This window comes from Silene latifolia, chromosome 7 (genome assembly GCF_048544455.1).
Source record: "Silene latifolia isolate original U9 population chromosome 7, ASM4854445v1, whole genome shotgun sequence".
Taxonomy (NCBI): domain Eukaryota; kingdom Viridiplantae; phylum Streptophyta; class Magnoliopsida; order Caryophyllales; family Caryophyllaceae; genus Silene; species Silene latifolia.
In genome coordinates, this window is record NC_133532.1 from 91,286,522 (window position 1) to 91,306,480 (window position 19,959).

The 19,959-nt window shown below is 40.1% G+C and overlaps 1 non-coding gene across 1 annotated transcript; it reads right to left on the reverse strand.

Moving 5' to 3' along the window:
* Positions 1-9,366: 9,366 nt before the first annotated feature.
* Positions 9,367-9,473, reverse strand: LOC141593491 (small nucleolar RNA R71). The gene has a single exon (XR_012521571.1). It is a non-coding gene; the product is annotated as a small nucleolar RNA R71 (small nucleolar RNA).
* Between the last annotated feature and the right edge of the window lie 10,486 nt (positions 9,474-19,959).

A 19,959-nucleotide genomic window follows, 5' to 3' on the forward strand; every position in this document is an offset into this window, starting at 1 on the left:
GGGCATCTAGCTCTTTAAGTCTTTTTTCCTCATCCTACAAAATCCAAATATCCTACAAAAATGGCCCAGCCTACCGTTGAAGAACAATTGAATGCAACCCTCCAACAAATAGCTGAGTTGGAAAGCTTGAAAGAAAAAGTAGCCCAAACTGAGGCTGAAATCAGAATCTGAGTCAGCTCTGAAACAAAAATTGGAAAAACCCAAGGAGCAGGCTCTAGATTTCAGCCAGGAACACCATTTCATCAATTATCAAAAACATTGATTTTTCCAGTTTTGGGAGTCCAAGTGGTTCCAAATTCGTCAATACCGATGACGATGGTGAGCCAAAAAATGAGAATGAAAAATCTGATGAATCTGCAGCAGCCATCATGATGGTAGTGGTCCAGGAAATCAAGAAGCTAAATGAAAATTTTGACAAGATATCTGGAGTACCTGCCAGTTTAGAAGAAGCTGCCTCTGACAGCTATGCTGATTCGCCTTTCATAGATGAAATAGCAAAGGTGGACTTGCCCAAAAAGTTTGTGGTCCCGTCTATGAAAATCTATGATGGAACTACGGATCCACAAAATCATGTGGCCCTCTACAAATAGAAAATGTTAGCAGCATCCATTCCCAGTGAGTTCAGACAAGTTTGCATGTGTAAGAGATTTGGAACAACCCTGACCGGACGTGCTTTACAGTGGTACATCAACCTGCCAACTGGGAGCATCCATTCTTTTGCCAACCTGATCAACAACTTCAACTAGCATTTTGCGAGTAGCAGGGAGTTGGAGAAGCGATCCAGTGATCTTTATAGGATTACACAGAAGCCTCATAAAACTCTCAGGACATTCCTCGCAAGATTCAACAAAGAGAAAGTATATATTCCCAGGTTTGACGTTGGAACAGCAGTGGAGGCATTCAGGCAGGGTTGCTACCTCATAGTGACTTATACAATGAGCTCACTATTTATCCCTGCCATACCTTCGAAGATGTCCAGGCCAAAACCCTTGCTTTTATCAGGCTGGAAGAAGCTAAGAGCTATAAACTCGGATCATCCAGTGGACCAAAGGACTATGAAAAAAGCAATAGGAAAAGCACCAAAGGGAACAATTATAGACCTACTCCATATTCCAGGCCAGACCATTCAGAAGTCAACCTGGCACATGAGTATCAAGGTAAGGCTAAAATTTTTCCACCTATTTCTGAGCATAACTTCAGTGTTGATATTGCAGGGTTAATCCAAAGGCTTGACAACATCGGACCGGTGGTCAGATGGCCCAGAAAGGTGGAAAATCCTAATCCTAGGAGAGATAATTCCAAATGGCCGAATTCCACATGGACGTTGGACACACAACGGATGACTGCTTCACCATGAGGAAAAAAGTGGCTTATCTGCTAAAATCTGGATACCTGAAAGACCTGATCAAGACGAAAGGAAGGAATGCAAACCAAGGCAAAGAGAACCAGGAACATAAGCAGGATCGCAGCCTTCCTCCACCACCCCAATCTATGAAGTAAAATTCATATCTGGTGGGTCATAAATCTGCGGCCCGACTAGTTCAGCAGCAAAAAAAGATAGCCAGGACGCCAAGGATCACATCACCCTGCAAACCTGATCATGTCCCAACAATCACTTTCAGTGATTGTGACATAGTAGGTATCCCTGATATTGTTCATGATGGCCTAGTAATTTCTATGCAGATTGGAACCGCCACAGTAAAAAGGATCCTAGTAGATGGAGGCAGCTCAGTAAACCTGATCATGCTTGACGTGCTAAAAGCCATGAAAATCAATGAGGACCAAATCACCAAAAAATCCAGCGTTTTGGTAGGGTTTAGTGGGGAAATCAGAAGCACATTAGGAGAAATCCACCTCCCAACCTACGTTGAAGGACTCTCATCCTATGATAAATTCTGGGCAGACCCTGGATTCATAATGTCAAGGCTGTACCATCGACTTATCACCAGTGTATCAAGATACCGACGGATTGGGGCATAGCCACAATCAAAGGGGATCACAAGACAGCCCAAGAATGCTATACCACAGCCTTGAAACCTCCCAAGGCAGGTAAGTCCCTTGCTTAGAAATTACAGTACCCTGTCAGGAGCACTTATGTAGCACCTCCCAGAATGGAAACAGATCAGATAATCCTAGACCCTGAGTACCCTGACAGGTATGTTCTAGTAGGATTTGACGCTCCAGATAGTGTCAGTCCCGAACTGGTAAAATTCCATAAAAATAAATCATCTTGGTTTACTTGGTCTCATTTTCATATGACTGGAATAAGTGCTGATATAATTACACACAAACTTAATATTGACCCATCTTTTAAGCCTGTACAACAGAAAAGACGAAAATTTGCAGCTGAGAGAAATGCCATAATCAACGAAGAAGTGGAAAAACTCCTGGATATGGGAATGATCAGGGAAGTAATGTACCCTGAGTGGCTGGCTAACGTGGTTGTTGTGCAGAAAAAGAATGGAAAATGGAGAGTCTGTGTAGATTACACTGACCTGAACAAAGCCTGTCCGAAGGACCCATTTCCTTTGCCACATATTGATGCCATGGTAGACGCCACAACAGGATATGAGATGCTGACATTCATGGATGCCTCCAGTGGATTCAATCAAATAAAAATGCACCCTGCGGACCAGGAGAGTACTGCATTCATTACAGACCGAGGCATATACTGTTACACTACCATGCCTTTCGGCCTGAAGAATGCAGGGGCAACGTACCAGCGCCTGGTCAACATGATGTTCAAAGATCAAATAGGCGATACAATGGAAGTCTACATAGACGACATGGTGGTAAAGTCCAAAAATGCAGAAGATCACGTAAAGCATTTGGAAGTAGTATTCGAAATATTGGAAAAATACAACATGAAACTCAACCCTACAACATGAAGCTCAACCATTTCAAATGCTGTAAATCGTTTTTATGACAAACTTTTTGACCATAAATCATAACACCCTTGGTTCCATATACCATGACGGTTTAATCCGTGACTCGGTGATATTATTTGGTTAATTACATTTTAAAGGAAATTCCTTTCTTTTATTTACCATTTTAATTCATTTTTATGATAAAACATATTTTGACCATTACAAAAATCATCCTTGGTTCTTTATACCATGACGGGTTTATTCCCTGACTCGATGCTATTATTGGTAAATTACAAATTAAAGGGTATTTTAGCCCCCTTTTATTTTATTTACCATTTTTCTCATTTGTTTACATTTGTAAATATATTAGTCATAATTCATAATCATCCTTGGTTCTTTATACCATGTCGGTTTAATCCGAGTACGATGACAAACATGACTAATTACAAAGAAATGAACTTAAAATATTTAGTTCAAATCAAACATTTTACATTTTTATTTGTAAACTATGCTTTTCAAACTTGCAAATCCGACAACGAATATTACTAACACAATAGTAATTATTCCGAGTCATGCAAATCATACTTGCAAATCATAATCCCAAAAAACGGTTTTAAACAACCTTTTTACAACCAGGAGACGCCCCTTGGGTCGTCGTCTGACTCGCGCATCAAGAGGCCGTCAGTTTTCATATTTTAAAACCTGGGCAGAGCTCTTTTCCTCGCCAATAGGCTCGCACCCCACTGGGGCTGCCTGGCACTGTTCTGTTTCGTTTTAGCATTTGTCTAGAACGATCCTGATTACGGTTAATCCGAATACATGACGGATCAGATTGACAAGCTTATGTTTTTACACTTTGTCATTTGACACCTTTTTTAAACAATGGATCGTGTTAGGCATCATGACCCAAATTTGGTAAATGGATGTTTAATTTCCGTTTTCACATGCAAATCAATCTATCCAACTTCAACATCAATTTCATGCTACGTGCATAAACAACCGACTTAGAAAATATTCACATGTTAGGTTAAGACTTTTGGATGAGCATTCATGCACTTAAACCGTTTTATCAACTCTTGTACTTAAACAACCACGATCGATCAGTAGAGGCCGCTTATGCGGGCAGGATTGGGTTTCCGATTAAAGGGCTTCCCAATACGTACCCTCACCCCTTACTCAGAACCTTTGGATAGTGGATGGCATTATCCAGGGCGCAGGAGAGTCATTTTAGGCATAGAATTCTAAAAGGGGGACGAGTCCTTATCTTTAGTACCTATGTCAAACACCGCTTTTTGCCTTGATTGACCTAGGTATAAAGTGGATTCGAACGGGTTCCAAGCATCCCACAAATGCTTGGTGGAGACTCTGAACATCTCTGCATCGTTTCGAGACCTTTACCGAGACGAAACCGACCGATCTAAAGCGATCCGGTCGAAAGCATTTTTACGTCACCGAGCGTGGTTTTCAGACCGCTGCATGTCCACAATTTGGCTTGGCGTGCAGGTGGCCCGTGACTACGGGCCGACAGGCGGCTCGCGCCCGCAGACTGGCATGTGGCCCTTTTCCACAGATGGCTGCCTTGAGCCTCCTAGGAAGCTCATGTGTCAGATTTGGGCTACACTTTCACACATTCCCTATGGTCAGCGTCGTGGTGCCCACGTCCATTGATCCGATACCCTCTATTTTCTCCGTCTGCTTGGAGAAACTATTTTTGCTCGTCATGAACCTAACAATGTTAACAATACTAAGTTGTCCATCTTAACTGGGTACCTGAACATTGACAGTGGTACCCCATTTGTTTTAAACATTGTATATTTGACAGCTCAGCATCTTAACAGTGTCGGGTCAAAAGTAGCGCGCACGATAGCGTCTGGTGGGCTAGTGACTCGTATTGCCCGCCGCCTCTTCCCTGATTTTCCCTGTGGTCTTAAGTATTATGATAGGGAAAATGTTATTGACATTTCTGTTATGTATTCAATGAACTGGCTTGCTACTGACCGTAGGACGTGGAAGATTTGCACTTCCACTTCCGTGATTCTATCTTCACCTTCTCTACCCAGTCTTTTAATTTTACCTATTGTGACGGGTAGAGTACCACCACCTCCACCTTCTGACCTCCTTGACTTCTCTCCTCCCGTTTCTAAGAAGCGAAAGAGGATTTCCCCTGCTATTAGGAAAGTTGGAGAGTCGTCTTGACCTCCACAGGCTGGGCCTACACCCGCGTCCGCGTTCACGCCCACGCCTGCACCTTCTACCTCTCAGTCGGTTTTACCGACTAATTTTATTCCACGTCCTGCTTTTGAGGCGCCTGAGGTCATGGACCAAGGGCGTTGTGATGCTTTGCTTTTAGATATGTGCATGAGGGTAGCTAGGATGGAGCGGGATCAGGCCCTAGCCTTATTCCCTCTCTATGAGTATCATTTGCGTAGAGACCGTCCGGTGCCAGCTGGGTGGCCGTATCCCTCATTTTTTCGGTACCTGGAGGGTGGGTACCCTTAGCCTGAGAGCGAGGAGGACACAGCCGGGAGAGGAGAGGATTAGAGCTGACCTTAATGGAGGAGGTCGTTCTAGGAGGAGGAGTGAGGAGGAGGAGGAGGAGGAGGACCCTACTTTTCAGGTGGCTGGCGAGAAGGGAGTTGACGAGTAGCTGCTGGCTAGTTACTTCCCCAGTTTGCTGGATGGTATGGGGAAGTTATACATTGTAAGTGTTATTGCTCTTTATTCTTTTCATCTCCTTTAGTTTAGTTTCATTTATATTGCGTTTGAGTTTGTGTTTCCCTTTCCCTATTATTCTGCTGGTTTGTGTGCTGGAGGACAATGAGGGCATTGTCCATTTTGGTTTGGGGAGGGTAATTCATATTTTGAGTCTGCATTTGCATTTGTTTTGCATTCACGTTTATTGCATTTAGCTTGCGTTGCTTTTTTTTAATAAAAAAAAAACTTAGAAAATTTCGAAAAAATCAAAAAAATACACGTTTATTTTTGCATTTAGGTTGAGTCGAAATGGAGTTTTTCTGTGATGACATTGCACTGTAAATAGTCAATTTGCTTAAGCCTCGCATAAATTACTACTTTTTAACAAAATCTATGCATTTCACGAATTTTTGTTTTCAAATTTAGTTGAACGAATAGACTTGACTTAAAATTTTGGCAAAATACTTATAAATTCTAAGGAATTAGAGCTTTATAAAACTGGTGTCATCCATGACCAGTTTTATGTAGGTTTGTGAGTAGTTAATCCTTGCATAGCATGTAATATCAAATGCATAAGTATGAAATTCAATTGCTTTTTGCCTGCATACATTCGGGTTAGTGGCCGGTATCACATGTACGAGAGTGCTTGCAATTCCCTTTTATTTCATTTTTACCCATAAGCTCCACATAGCCAAAAATAGCCTATTTTGACCCCCCTTTAACTACATTCCAAATCTTAAGCCTACCCTAGTCAAGCTAGTGTAGTAGTTATTGGTTAAGGTATGTTTTATTGCTATTTTGGTTCACATTGAAAATTGTTGGTGGAATGAATGAAAGGAGAAGGAATAATTGAAAAAAAAAAAAAAAACAGAAAACCGAGACAAAAAAGGGGAAAGAAAGAAAAAATGGAAAAAGACTATGAATAATATCGGTTTTACTCCTATGCTCTAATTTTATCTTATGAGGAGTTGTTTATATTTTGTTTAGTGAGTTTTATGCCAAATAAAGGCATTGTGTTTAATTTTGGAGTTGGATTAGAATTGGATATGGTTTATTTGGTTTTGTTAGGATACTAGCTTGGCCTCTACCCTCTCATTCCCAAAATGTTTTGCCTCTTCTTACCCATTACCTTACTTTTCCAAACTATTGTAAGTACTCGGCATGTGGTAGGACCTTGATTGGATGAAATGTATGTGCACGGTAGCTAGAGTTGTCTATCTTACTAGATTGCATGCATGTTTATGTCGTTCGTAGTCTAGGTGAGCGACTCTATTTTTCTTTCTCTCTTACATTTATAAGCTTACTGATGTGACCATAATTAGAGCATATTTAGCCCCCGAATTAGCCTTGTTCCCATGCTTTTTAGTGCATATTTGGGTCATTTATTGTCTTTAGTCCTTTGTTTTGCATATTCTTTGAGGTTTTGTTACCTTGGTAGAAAAGGAGTGAAAACCTTGCATTTTCATGGCAAAATAGAGCTAAATTGATTGAATTTAATGACCAAGCATCAAAGAGAAGACAAGATTAGAAGGCATTTGTACATACTATCGTAGATGGGCAATGATGAGAAAAGATCCTTACATCCCCGAGGAAATCCTCAAGGATTTTATGAAGAAAAAGGAAGAAAAGAAGAAAGAAAGTAGCTGTAAGACAATCCGAGCGGATTGTCTACAATCCGCCAGTCCAAAAGGTGCAATCCGAGCGTCTTCCCCAGCTGGACGCCCGTCCAGAATCACCCCAATCCGCCCGTCCACCACCACAATCCGCTTGGGCAGAACCTCCACAATCCGCCCGTCCCGTGCCCTGGACGCTCGGATTGTGTGTCAGCCATTTCGTCTTCTACAAGCTTCAAGGAAGGATGCGCATATTTTTCTAAGACCGACGAAAAGGAGACCAGAGTCTCCCTTGAGACCGGCGATTCCTCAAGGACTTAATCGTCATTTAAGCCCTTAGTAAACCCTAATTTATGTAACTAATCCCCACTATAAATACCCCATTAGGCTAATTAGATTATCATGTTCTTTTTAGAAATCTCTAGTGTAGTTTATATCAATCAAATCTCTCTTTAATCTTGTAATCAACATTTAATCAAGTTTTAATACAAATTTCATTTCCTTAATCTCTCTCTTGTTCATCCTTTATTTTGGGTAATTGAAGATTATTTGGGTTATTATTGGGAGATTGACAACCTTCCAATCAATCATCAAGTACTTCGATTATTCTTTGCTTTATTATTGGAATCATTAGTAGGTAAAATTCTCTTAATCCCTTTTTAATTATTGTTAATTTTCTTCATTTATTCATCATGTTTCACTTTGTTGGTATGATTGACAACCTTGCTAGCATGTTCAACATGATAATGAGTGAGTAGTTTCTTAGCTAGGGTTAATGGGTAATTAGGGGAAACCAACATGGGGGATGATTCATGCTTAAATTAATATGTTTTCATAGTTTATTTGCTTGCTTGTTGTGATCTCAACTTATGCACATGTTATGTTTGATGAAATGCGAGCCCATGAATCCTTGCATTTTTTACCCATCACCTATCTTTTCAATGAGACTTGTAAGACATAAACCAACTCGAGTCTCATTAGACCATGCATATAGTTGAGTAGGGAAGATTAAGTCGACTTGTAGGTGTTGTACAATCTAATCGATTCGGCTCCGGGACCCAAACTTTCCTAGGATTGTAAGATATAAACCAACTCGATCCATCACAACAATAATTGCTTGCTTATAATTTGAGAATATGTTTGTATGATCAATTCCCATGAATCCCCTATGACCCCATGACACCCTAGTGCCTTTTATCAATTGTTTACATCCCTTTTAAATCACCTTGCTTGTTTACTTTTATTGCTATTTAGTTTAGTGATCTTCTACATCAAACCCCAAATTGTGACACCCCCTAGACACCACTAGTTGCAATTGAAAATCTCATCTCAATTCCCGTCCCTTAGGATCCAACCTTTACTTACCTCTTTACTTATTGTAGAGTTGTTTGTGGAGTTATAAATTGTGTTTTGGTCTAGGTGCTCCTAACGACAAGTACCGAAAACTAAACCCTCTCAAGAGGTACCGACCAAAAAATGGCGCCGTTGCCGGGGACGGTGTTAACTTGATTTAGATTTTCTTATATTATTATTAGTTGTGTCTTTCTTTGCCTTGGGGAAGTAAAACTCCTCAAGGTTTGTTCTAATTATTTTCGAGTTGTTTGATATTTTGCATGTCTAGAAGATCACAAGGCAACTTGTTACCCTTTGATCACGAAATTGAAAGGACTTTGACAACCAATAGAAGACTTGCTAGAAGAACTTTGAGAGGTATTGGTGAGGTTGTAGATATTCAACCAAACACTTTTGAGTTCATCAACCCTTTTGCAAGAGAAGGTGAGGAGAACCCAACACAAAATCCAACACAAAATCAACCCACAATGCCTAAATTTTCATCACATTCGGTACCCACCGAGGAGAACCTACCCAATGGTACTCCCACACCACAACATTTAACCGGAAATTTCATTGCCAAATCCGCATTTATCCAATTAGTCGAAAGAAGCCAATTTGGGGGGATGCCTAGTGAAGACCCTCACTCTTACATGGAGACTTTTTGACACTATTGTGATGCGATTTCTCAAACCGGTGTAACTCAAGACCAAATTCGATGGGTCTTATTTCCTTTTTCTCTAATTGGCACCACAAAACAATGGTTGAAAGGCCTTGATAAGACTACTCTCGGAATTGATTCTTGGAAGAAATTGGCTCTAGCTTTCTACAAAAAGTTCTATCCACCGGAAAAGACTAACATGCTAAGAGCTTAAATTACGGGCTTTAAGCAAAGAGATGAAGAATCCTTGTATGAAGCTTGGGAGCGATTCAAGGGAATTTGTCGCTCATGTCCTTATCATGGACTTAGCGAGTGGTTCTTGGTACAACAATTTTGGAACGGTCTTTATGAAGTCTCAAGAAACATTCTCAACATGGGATCAAATGGAATGTTCACCGAAGTTGATGACAATCAAACTTGGAACAAGATTGAGGAAATGGTGGTCCATAATTCACAATATAGTAGACCTCGCACGGCTACTAGAGGATGAAAGCATGAAGTGGACTCTATTACTCAATTGGGTGCTCAGCTTAGTGCTCACATTGATACCATCAATTTGAAGTTCGAAAAAGCTATGGCTAGACTTGAAGAAGCCTCAAAATGACCAAAGCAACATGTTAATGCCATGACGGCATCTTCATCAATCCCAAGTGGGATATGTGAGAATTGTGGAACTTTGGAACATGACCAAAGTGAATGTAGGGGAACAAATGAACAAGTGAATGCTTTTCAAGCATACAAGAGTGGTACCCCTTATTCAAACTATTACAATGAGAAAACCAAATTCCACCCAAATCTCTCATACAAAAGCCAAAATGTTCAAAACCCTCAACCAACATACACCCCAACTCCTATGAGAAACCAAAATCAAAGACCCTTTTACAACCAAAACCAAGGTTACCAAAATCAAACTCCATACAATCAACAAAATGACCAAGGTTTTGATGTTCAAAAAGCGGTCCTCCAAATGTAAAAGAATCAACAAGAGTTTTTCACTCAAATTCAAAAGGATAGTCAAGCAAAGGAAATCACCATCAACAACATCCTAGCCCACACCAAAATGTTGGAAACCCAATTGACTCAACTAGCATCTTCAAGCTCACAAAGACAAAAGGGGCAATTACCACCTCAAAGTAATCCCCCAAGACATGAAACGGTTAGTGCCATTCACTTGAGAAGTGGTACGAGGTATAAAGCACCGGAGATGCAAGTTGAGGATAAAGTTGTGGAAGCTAGTGACAAAGAAGAAGTTGTGCAAAACTCTAAGGATGGAGAACCATCAAAAGAAGAAATTTCAAAGAAAAATGAAGACAAGGCCAAGGAGAAGGAGCCCATTGTGATTAGACTTCCTTTTCCAAGTCGTCATGCCAAGCCCAAATTTGATGACCAACTTGGAAAATTTATAGAGATTGTGAAGAATTTGGAAGTCTCGATTCCTTTCACGGAATTAATCAATCACGTGCCGGCCTATGCAAAATACATGAAAGACATCCTTACAAAGAAGAAGTCGATCCGGAAGCTTGAGACTATCGCCTTCACTAAGGTGAGTAGTGCAATACTTCAAGGGAGTTCACCTCCAAAACTTAAAGATCCGGGAAGCTTCTCAATACCGTGTACCATTGGCGACACCACGATCAACAAAGCCTTATGTGATCTAGGGGCTAGTGTGAGTGTTATGCCGTACTCGGTGAGTAAAAGGTTGGGGATGGGAGAGCTTAAATGCACCAATATCACACTCCAAATGGCCGATAGATCGACGAAGACACCATAGGGGATATGGGAAGATGTTCCCGTAAGAGTTGGGAAATTTTTCATCCCGGTGGACTTTGTCGTTGTTGACATGGAAGAAGACTCCAATATTCCAATCATTCTAGGTAGACCTTTCTTGCACACCGTGGGTGCGGTGATAGATGTGAAGCATGGAGAGCTCACTCTAGAAGTGGGAGATGAGAGCATAACTTTCAATCTTGACAAGACCATGAGAGCTCCCTGTTTGCATGAACCATGTTTTATGGTTGATCATTATAGTCGGAAGGATGATAGGAAGAAGTCGGAATTCCAATGAAAGAAGAAAGTCGATGATGCTCCATTCAAAGAGCAAGAGAATTGTAACAAAGAGAGCTTGAAAAGCTCACCAAAGTCAAGCAATGAAGAAGATGGCCTCATTGGCCAAGACAAGAAAGTGGGAGAGTTGTCTCTATCAACTCAAGAGATCTTTAGTGACCAAGTAGATGAAGTTTGTGGTCTTTGGGACGATGAGTTTGAAGGGATTTTCAATCCCTATATTGGTAATGCTATCGATCGAGACCAACATGAAGGACAACAAGTGCAAAGATCTATTGAGGATCTTTATCATGACAATGAACAAGCTTTTGACTACTTCTTCAAGGTGTTGAGTAACATCAACAACACCTTGGACATGCCCCCATGACATCTCACTAAGGATGAGAGTTTGGTGGAGTCCTCTCCAAACCACCATTTGTAAATATTTCTAACTCCCTAACTTGCATTTTAATTCTTACATTGTATTTTTGTCATTTTTGGATTTTTATGCTTTGATCAAGATATTTATCATTTTTGAGAGAAGTGAGGGAGGGACTAATGATTTTATTGATGTGTAGTCCTTTAGCTTAGTGTGGGGATAGCAATTGCCTAGGCTATTCATGCCTTAGTAGTGCCCCTACAATGAAGAACACGGGATTTGAAGAATGAAAAATGACACGGGATATGCAAGTGCATGGATGGAACTGAATGCGGGTAGACTAGGAGGAATCCGAGCGTCCTTAAAGGGAATCTCCTCGTCTTATGGGAATCCGAGCGTCTCTGGCAGAATTCGTCCGTCCAAATGAGCTGCAAAGTTGAAAATTTTGGTCTGTTAGAGAATACGAGCGTCCCAGCAGAGAAGACGCTCGTCTGAAAGAATCCGCTCGTCTTTGCAAGAAGACCCCCGTCTTTTTGCCAGTGCAGAACAACCAAATTCGCTGTAACAGAATCCGCTCGTCTCTGAAGGAATGTGCTCGTCCTGAATTGCAGAAATCCGCCCATCTTCGCTGAAAGACGCTCGTCTTTAGGCGAGATTTCCTGAACCCAAATTAGGCAGAATCCGAGCGTCCCGAAGGGAATCCGCTCGTCTTCCCCCTGCAGATTAAAAATTTCGGGTGTTTTTAAATACCCTTCTTACATTCATTCATTCATACATTCAAAACACTACCCAAAAACCCCCAAAAACCCAAAACCCTCATCCTATCCATCACCAAAAACAAGATTTCCTCACCCAAATTCAACAAAATCACATTCAAACTTCCTTACAACAACAATGAATCACTCCTTTTCCAACAATAATCAATCCAAGTACCAAAATCTTCAACCTTTAAGTCGATTTTTGAAATACAAAGGCAAATCCTTTCATCTTAAAATCGATTTGGGTATAATTGGAAATTGAAGATTTTCAATCTTTTCTTGGTATAATCTTAAATGGCAAGAACAAAAGGGTCAACAAAGGCACTCAAGGCAAAGGCACTCTCAAAAAGGCAACAATGCCTTCAAGCAAAGAAAACTTCAATGGCTATGGTGGATGCTAATGCAAACTTGGAAGTTCAACAACAACAAGATCCTCCCTTAGAAGCAACAACATCAACAACTCCGGAAATTGCTCAAATACCAAACTATCCGGAGGTAATTTTCATTTCTAACTCCCATAGGGATACATTTGCCAAGTATGCTAAGAAAGCCATTATACCCACCAAATTCATATGTGAAGATGCCTTGAACAAATTGGGTGTCCTTGAACAAACAAAAGCCTTTTTTGAAGCCATGGGGTTAGGAAAATTGTTTACTACAAGAGAATTGACATACCCCTCCCTTACCTTGGAATTCTTGAGTTCATTGAAAGTGACTAAGGTAGAGACTAGAACATACATCGAGTTTCGCCTTGCCAATGTGAATAGGCGCATCACCTTTGATGTTTTGAGTAAAGCATTAGGTCTTAGTGATACACCTTATTATCACAAGAAGCCCGAAAAGTATGACCTTGCTCCTCTTTAGGAGGCGATTTCCGGGAAGAAATTTGAGAACTTTCATGCTTGTCGCGCTCTATTAGTCCACCATCCGGGCATTAGAATGTGGCACAAGGTCATCGGAAATACTATAATTGCAAGAAAAGACACTAATCACTTTACAAAGCTCGATTTTGTTCTACTTGAGTCGGCCTTAAATGTTGGAAGGGAATTCACTAAGCCTTACAATGCTCTAAGGCTTTTGGTGGAAAGATGGCTCAATGTTGATTGTGGAAAGGAAGGCACCGCTTTTATCGTAAATGGAGGTCTAGTTACTCTCTTGTCCAAGTACTTTGATCCAAATTTCAACAAGGATAACACCTAGGTGGCGATCAAAGGGGGTCATCTCATTGACATGGATGCCATGATTAACAAGTACAAGTGGGTCAAGCATAATCCTCTTGACACCAAATATGGGTGGCTCACCAATGATGCTAGATCTTTCACTTTGCCTTCCAAGATATGCCGCTTGAGTGCTCATCGAACAAACTACCTACTTCCACTCTCAAAGGGCGTCGAGTACATCATCCGTCAACAAAGGGGCGAGATAGAAGAGCCCTCCTCCTCCATTGTCACACCACCCTACCCATTCAAATATCAAGAATTCAAACCCAAAGATGTTGAAGTGGGCAATGACTACATGACTCTACTTATGCAAGAGATGCATAAACAAGCTTACAATGATCGAGTAGATGCATACTTGGCCCATTATCCACCCCTCCTTCATTTAGCTAGGCAAGGACTACTTGATCCTTCATGTCCTTTGCCTAGTTGGGCGGATAGGGAAGTCTTCTTTCCAAGCACATCTAGGGGAGAAAGACCGGGTGAAGATGGGAATGTCGATGATGAGGTTGATGATGATGAGGGTGTTGATGAAGAGGTAAATAAAGAAGAAGAGGCTAATGAAGGAAGTGATGAAGGGAGTGAGCAAGGAAGTGAAGAGGGAAGTGGCGATGAGTCCACTTCTATGGAGGAAAATGATGATAATGATGATATGGTGGAAGACTAGCAAGCTTTGGAGGCTCCTACCCACTTGAGGTTTGTCTACTTCTTTCTTTGTTTTATTTATTTTTATCTTGATCATAGTTGGAGAGTCCTAGTAACATAAGGACTAACACCTCGGCTCCATTGAGGTGTTCTTTTATTGTTCCCGTTTGAAAATCCAAAATGACAATTTAGTTTCATGCATTGCTTCTTGTGTGCATGAACTACCCCAAATTTAAGACATTAGAAATAATGTCTATCTCGGTTTGGGGAAGTACATGCATACGCAACGGGAGGTAATCTAAATTACGCTCTCCGTCATAAACAAAAACCCATGCATCATGTAGTATAGATTAGTATAGCTTGCATTTAGTATAGAATTCATGCATCATACTTGCATAATTTCCTATCATTTTGGCCATTGAGGACAATGCCCATATTAGTGTGGGGATGGGAAATTCTAACTTAACTTTTATTCAAAAATCAAAAAAAAAAAATTGAAAAAATTTGAAAATCCAAAAACAAGTTCATTTCCTTTGTAGTATAGACTTGTATATATTGTTGTATATATTGTATTTGTATCCTTGTTCACATTGATCGACTACGCCACATCCGAGACATGAGGATATTGAAGACCGCATGGTATGATCTTTCCAATCTCCTCTTTCCTCTTTATGTTAATGACTATGTGGCTTTATTTTGATTGATGCGGTATAACAATGTGAATTTAGGACTTGCATTTAGACTATATGGCATATTAGTTGGTAGAATCATTTGCATTAGGATGTTTATATGTTAGTTGCATCATGGCATGTAGTTGCATGTTAGAAAATTTTGCGAAACCGTCTACTTGGGAAGCTTGACAAGTGTATATAGGCCCTAGTAGATGCTTTTTCTTCTTAAGACTTTGCTTGTTAGAATGCTTGTAAAACACCCTAGGATGTGTCATGCTAGTATCTTTTGACCCATGGATTAAGGCCTAGTCAAGAGTACCTTGTGGTGTGATAACTCCTTGGCTACCGTTTATTCCAAGGTGACCTTTGAAACCATGCATCCATCATCCATGTTCTACCACATTTTTGTCATCAAAGGGAATGGGTACAAAAAGAAATTGATTTGAGTTCAATGAAATGAAAAGTGAAAGAAAGTTTGCAAAATGCATCAAATGAAAAGAGGAGCAAAAATAGAACTCCTATGCTTCAAAAATAAGGCACCCTCACTACATATGGGGTGACTTTGAAAATGTTCAAAAAGAAATGCAAAAAGTTGAAAAGTTGTCAAGTATTGAAATGTCAAACATCAAAAGAAATGGCAAAAAGAAAGTGTTCTCAAATGTTATATGCCACAAGAAATTGGGGGGAAAAACAACAAAGCAAACTCCCAAAATGAAACTCAAATACTATCGATCCCTTTATCCATCGTATCCATTTTTGTGCATGGTAGAGAGGGGACGACTCTTCTTCTTGTCTAGGCAAGAGGGGGAATTCCGCGATCCTCCAGTGTTTCTAACACCATAGGGAGTCTACTCTTGACAAAAGCATTTAACGATTGAGGACAAAGGTACCCTAGCTTGACACAATTTGGAGGTGATTTATTGGTATCCTTCTAGGCTTAGTAGTTTGAAGAAATTTCATCTATGAAGGAGTGTGTACCCTTGAATTGCTTCCCTTGTAGATAATTTCCGCCACTTAGATGAGGAAAGTGGCTATTCTTTTGTAGATGCACCCATTACTTGATTTTGTGTGCTTTAATGTTTGGATGTGTCGCCATTTTGGCAAGACCCACCTTGCCTTGCAAGAAGGCATCCTACCTCATGGTTGTCTTGTTGTGAGTTGAAGGGGCGGAGTGAGACCCGCTAATTGTCTCATATCGGCTATGCTATTAGGTTAGTTTAAATAATGGTCCTAGTCTTTGTCACCTCTTTACTCGGGACGAGCAAAGGTTTGGTTTGGGGATATTTGATGTGACCATAATTAGCGCATATTTAGCCCCGAATTAGCCTTGTTCCCATGCTTTTTAGTGCATATTTGGGTCATTTATTGTCTTTAGTCCTTTGTTTTGCATATTCTCTGAGGTTTTGTTTCCTTGGTAGGAAAGGAGTGCAAACCTTGCATTTTCATGGCAAAATAGAGCTAAATTGATTGAATTCAATGACCAAGCATCAAAGAGAAGACAAGATTAGAAGGCCTTTGTACATACTATAGTAGATGGGCAATGATGAGAAAAGATCCTTGCATCGCCGAGGAAATCCTCAAGGATTTTATGAAGAAAAAGGAAGAAAAGAAGAAAGAAAGTAGCTGTAAGACAATCCGAGCGGATTGTCTACAATCCGCCCGTCTAAAAGGTGCAATCCGAGCGTCTTCCCCAGCTGGACGCCCGTCCAGAATCACCCCAATCCGCCCGTCCACCACCACAATCCGCTCGGGCAGAACCTCCACAATCCGCCCGTCCCGTGCCTTGGACGCTCGGATTGTGTGTCAGCCATTTCGTCTTCTACAAGCTTCAAGGAAGGATGCGCATATTTTTCTAAGACCGGCGAAAAGGAGACCGGAGTCTCCCTTGAGACCGGCGATTCTTCAAGGACTTAATCGTCATTTAAGCCCCTAGTAAACCCTAATATATGTAACTAATCCCCACTATAAATACCCCATTAGGCTAATTAGATTATCATGTTCTTTTTAGCAATCTCTAGTGTAGTTTATATCAATCAAATCTCTCTTTAATCTTGTAATCAACATTTAATCAAATTTTAATACAAATTTCATTTCCTTCATCTCTCTCTTGTTCATCCTTTATTTTGGGTAATTGAAGATTATTTAGGTTATTATTGGGAGATTGACAACGTTCCAATCAATCATCAAGTACTTCTATTATTCTTTGCTTTATTATTGGAATCATTAGTAGGTATAATTCTCTTAATCCCTTTTTAATTATTGTTAATTTTCTTCATTTATTCATCATGTTTCACTTTGTTGGTATGATTGACAACCTTGCTCGCATGTTCAACATGATAATGAGTGAGTAGTTTCCTTAGCTAGGGTTAATGGGTAATTAGGGGAAACCAACATGGGGGATGATTCATGCTTAAATTAATATGTTTTCATAGTTTATTTGCTTGCTTGTTGTGATCTCAACTTATGCACATGTTATGTTTGATGAAATACGAGCCTTTGAATCCTTGAATTTTTTACCCATCACCTATCTTTTCAATGAGTTTTGTAAGACATAAACCAACTCGAGTCTCATTAGACCATGCATATAGTTGAGTAGGGAAGATTAAGTCGACTTGTAGGTGTTGTACAATCTAATCGATTCGGCTCCAGGACCCAAACTTTCCTAGGATTGTAAGATATAAACCAACTCGATCCATCACAACAATAATTGCTTGCTTATAATTTGAGAATATGTTTGTATGATCAATTCCCATGAATCCCCTATGACCCCATGACACCCTAGTGCCTTTTATCAATTGTTTACATCCCTTTTTAATCACCTTGCTTGTTTACTTTTATTGCTATTTAGTTTAGTGATCTTCTACATCAAACCCAAAATTGTGACACCCCCTAGACACCACTAGTTGCAATTGAAAATATCATCTCAATTCCCGTCCCTTGGGATCCAACCTTTACTTACCTCTTTACTTATTGTAGAGTTGTTTGTGGAGTTATAAATTGTGTTTTGGTCTAGGTGCTCCTAACGACAAGTACCGAAAACTAAACCCTCTCAAGAGGTACCGACCACTTACCCTTTGCTTCATTGAGAGATAGTGACCCGTGAGAGTCCATTTTTGAAAGTCTTGCAAGGTCGAAGGTTCAACTATTTCTAAAACAGTTATAAATTCGTTTTCTTTGACGCATTGCTAATAGTTGCTAATTTTCATGCATTAAATGGTTTAAGTAGACGATTTGGAGGTAGCTCTGAGTTTTACTCCTTTCCACTAGTCTCTAGTTTAGTTGCATATAGTTTGCTTGGGGACAAGCAAGGTTTGGTTTCGGGAAGTTTGATGCGTGCTATTAATATAGACTTTTTGTACTTATTTCGCACGCATTTCTATGCGATATGCGTAGTTTTAGGCTAGAAATCCCCGAATGGTCTACTTTGGTTTGTTTGGCTTTAATTGCAGGAATGGACCCGGAAGGAGCAAAACTGAGCTTGGAACTGCCCCTATAGCTTACATTTAGGAGATGGATAGAATTGGAGCGAAAATACTTCTGCCCTGGGATGCGTGAAGTTGTCTTGGAAGCTAATCAACGTCCTATATGCTGACACAGTGGTACCTAACTCGATCGAGCATGTTGACTGACTTAATTGCTCGATCGAATCCTTTTTGGTGCAGAAGACTCCTCGATTGAACTCCTGCCATGTTCGATCGAGAAGAGTGTTTATGGTGTTCCTCGATCGAGTAGGTGCTATACTCGATTGAGAGGCTTTTGCTGGAGTATATTCGATCGAGTAGTTTCAACTTACTCGATCGAACAACCTGTGGTCTGACGTAAGATTTTATTGCGTGATCTTATTTATTTATTATATTAGTTATCGTATTTAGTTAATAAATATCTCTCCTGTATAAATAAGAGAGACCTAATTAGGTTAGAGGGAGGATTCATTGAGTTTATTATTAGTTTTTGCATCGTGATTAGGAGACTCTTGTTCGACGCTTGCCTTTCTATTTCTCAGATCTTAATTTGTGTAATTCCTTACTCTCTTCTTATTCAATTTAATTTGTAGTATTAATTCCTATTGGCAACCTTTAATCCTCTTGTCTCTTAATTACTGTTTAGGTTATTAGAATTAATATTTAGTTTATGTAATTTTTTTAATTCATCTTTAAATCATGTCAAATCTAGTTCTATCTACTGTTATTAGTTTTATTACTGCTATGAGCAGCTAAATCCTAATTGCTAGGATTAGGGGAGCCATGATAGTAAAACAATGATGCTATAATTAGATTTAGGAGGTTTTAATGTGAGAATTATTTTATAGCAATATAACAGTAATTATTTAGTTGAGTGCACGCGACTATTTTAATTAATCCGGTTAAATTCAGACCTAGATCGAAAGATTGGACTGAATAGACCTGTTATGAACAATAGACTACCCTAATCAGAGCGGAAGCTATTTAGGAAGAATCTAGGGCGAATAGCGGACCGGAAGGACCTTTTCACTACCGTTCTCACTATAGACCGACTGACCTTACCTTTAGCTAAATTGCGTAATATCATGGTGAACCAACATCCTAGCATCCTTCTCCCTATTTGATCACACTCTATTTCATACTTGCTAGTTTTAGTTGTTATTTCTTTTATTGTTTTAAATTTAGTTCATTTAGTTTCTAGTTAAATCAAATCAACCAAAAGCCCCCAATTTATGACCTTAGACAGACTAGATAACAAGTAGATAGCGACTGCCTCCCTGTGGATACGATACCCGGCTTACCTCTACTGCATAAGTTTAGCCTGGTTAGGTTTTATTTTTTGATAGTTTGTTTGTTTGTCTGTAGTTCGCGAGGTGCGCCCTCGGCTGAGTGGAGTTACTTGCGGGAGTGGCTTCACTCCCTTGATTCGCCCCTTGTGGTTCCTGTCACAAGGGGGATGTTCACATTAATGGACATGGATTATTCGCTCTATGGTGTTGAGCGGGCTTAGGTGGTATGGCTGCGGTCGCCATCGGCGGTGTGCAATATCTGTTGCGATGGATAATCTGGCAGGGCTACACACTTTAGTGTGTAGTTAGGTGATTGGTGATGAGACGGA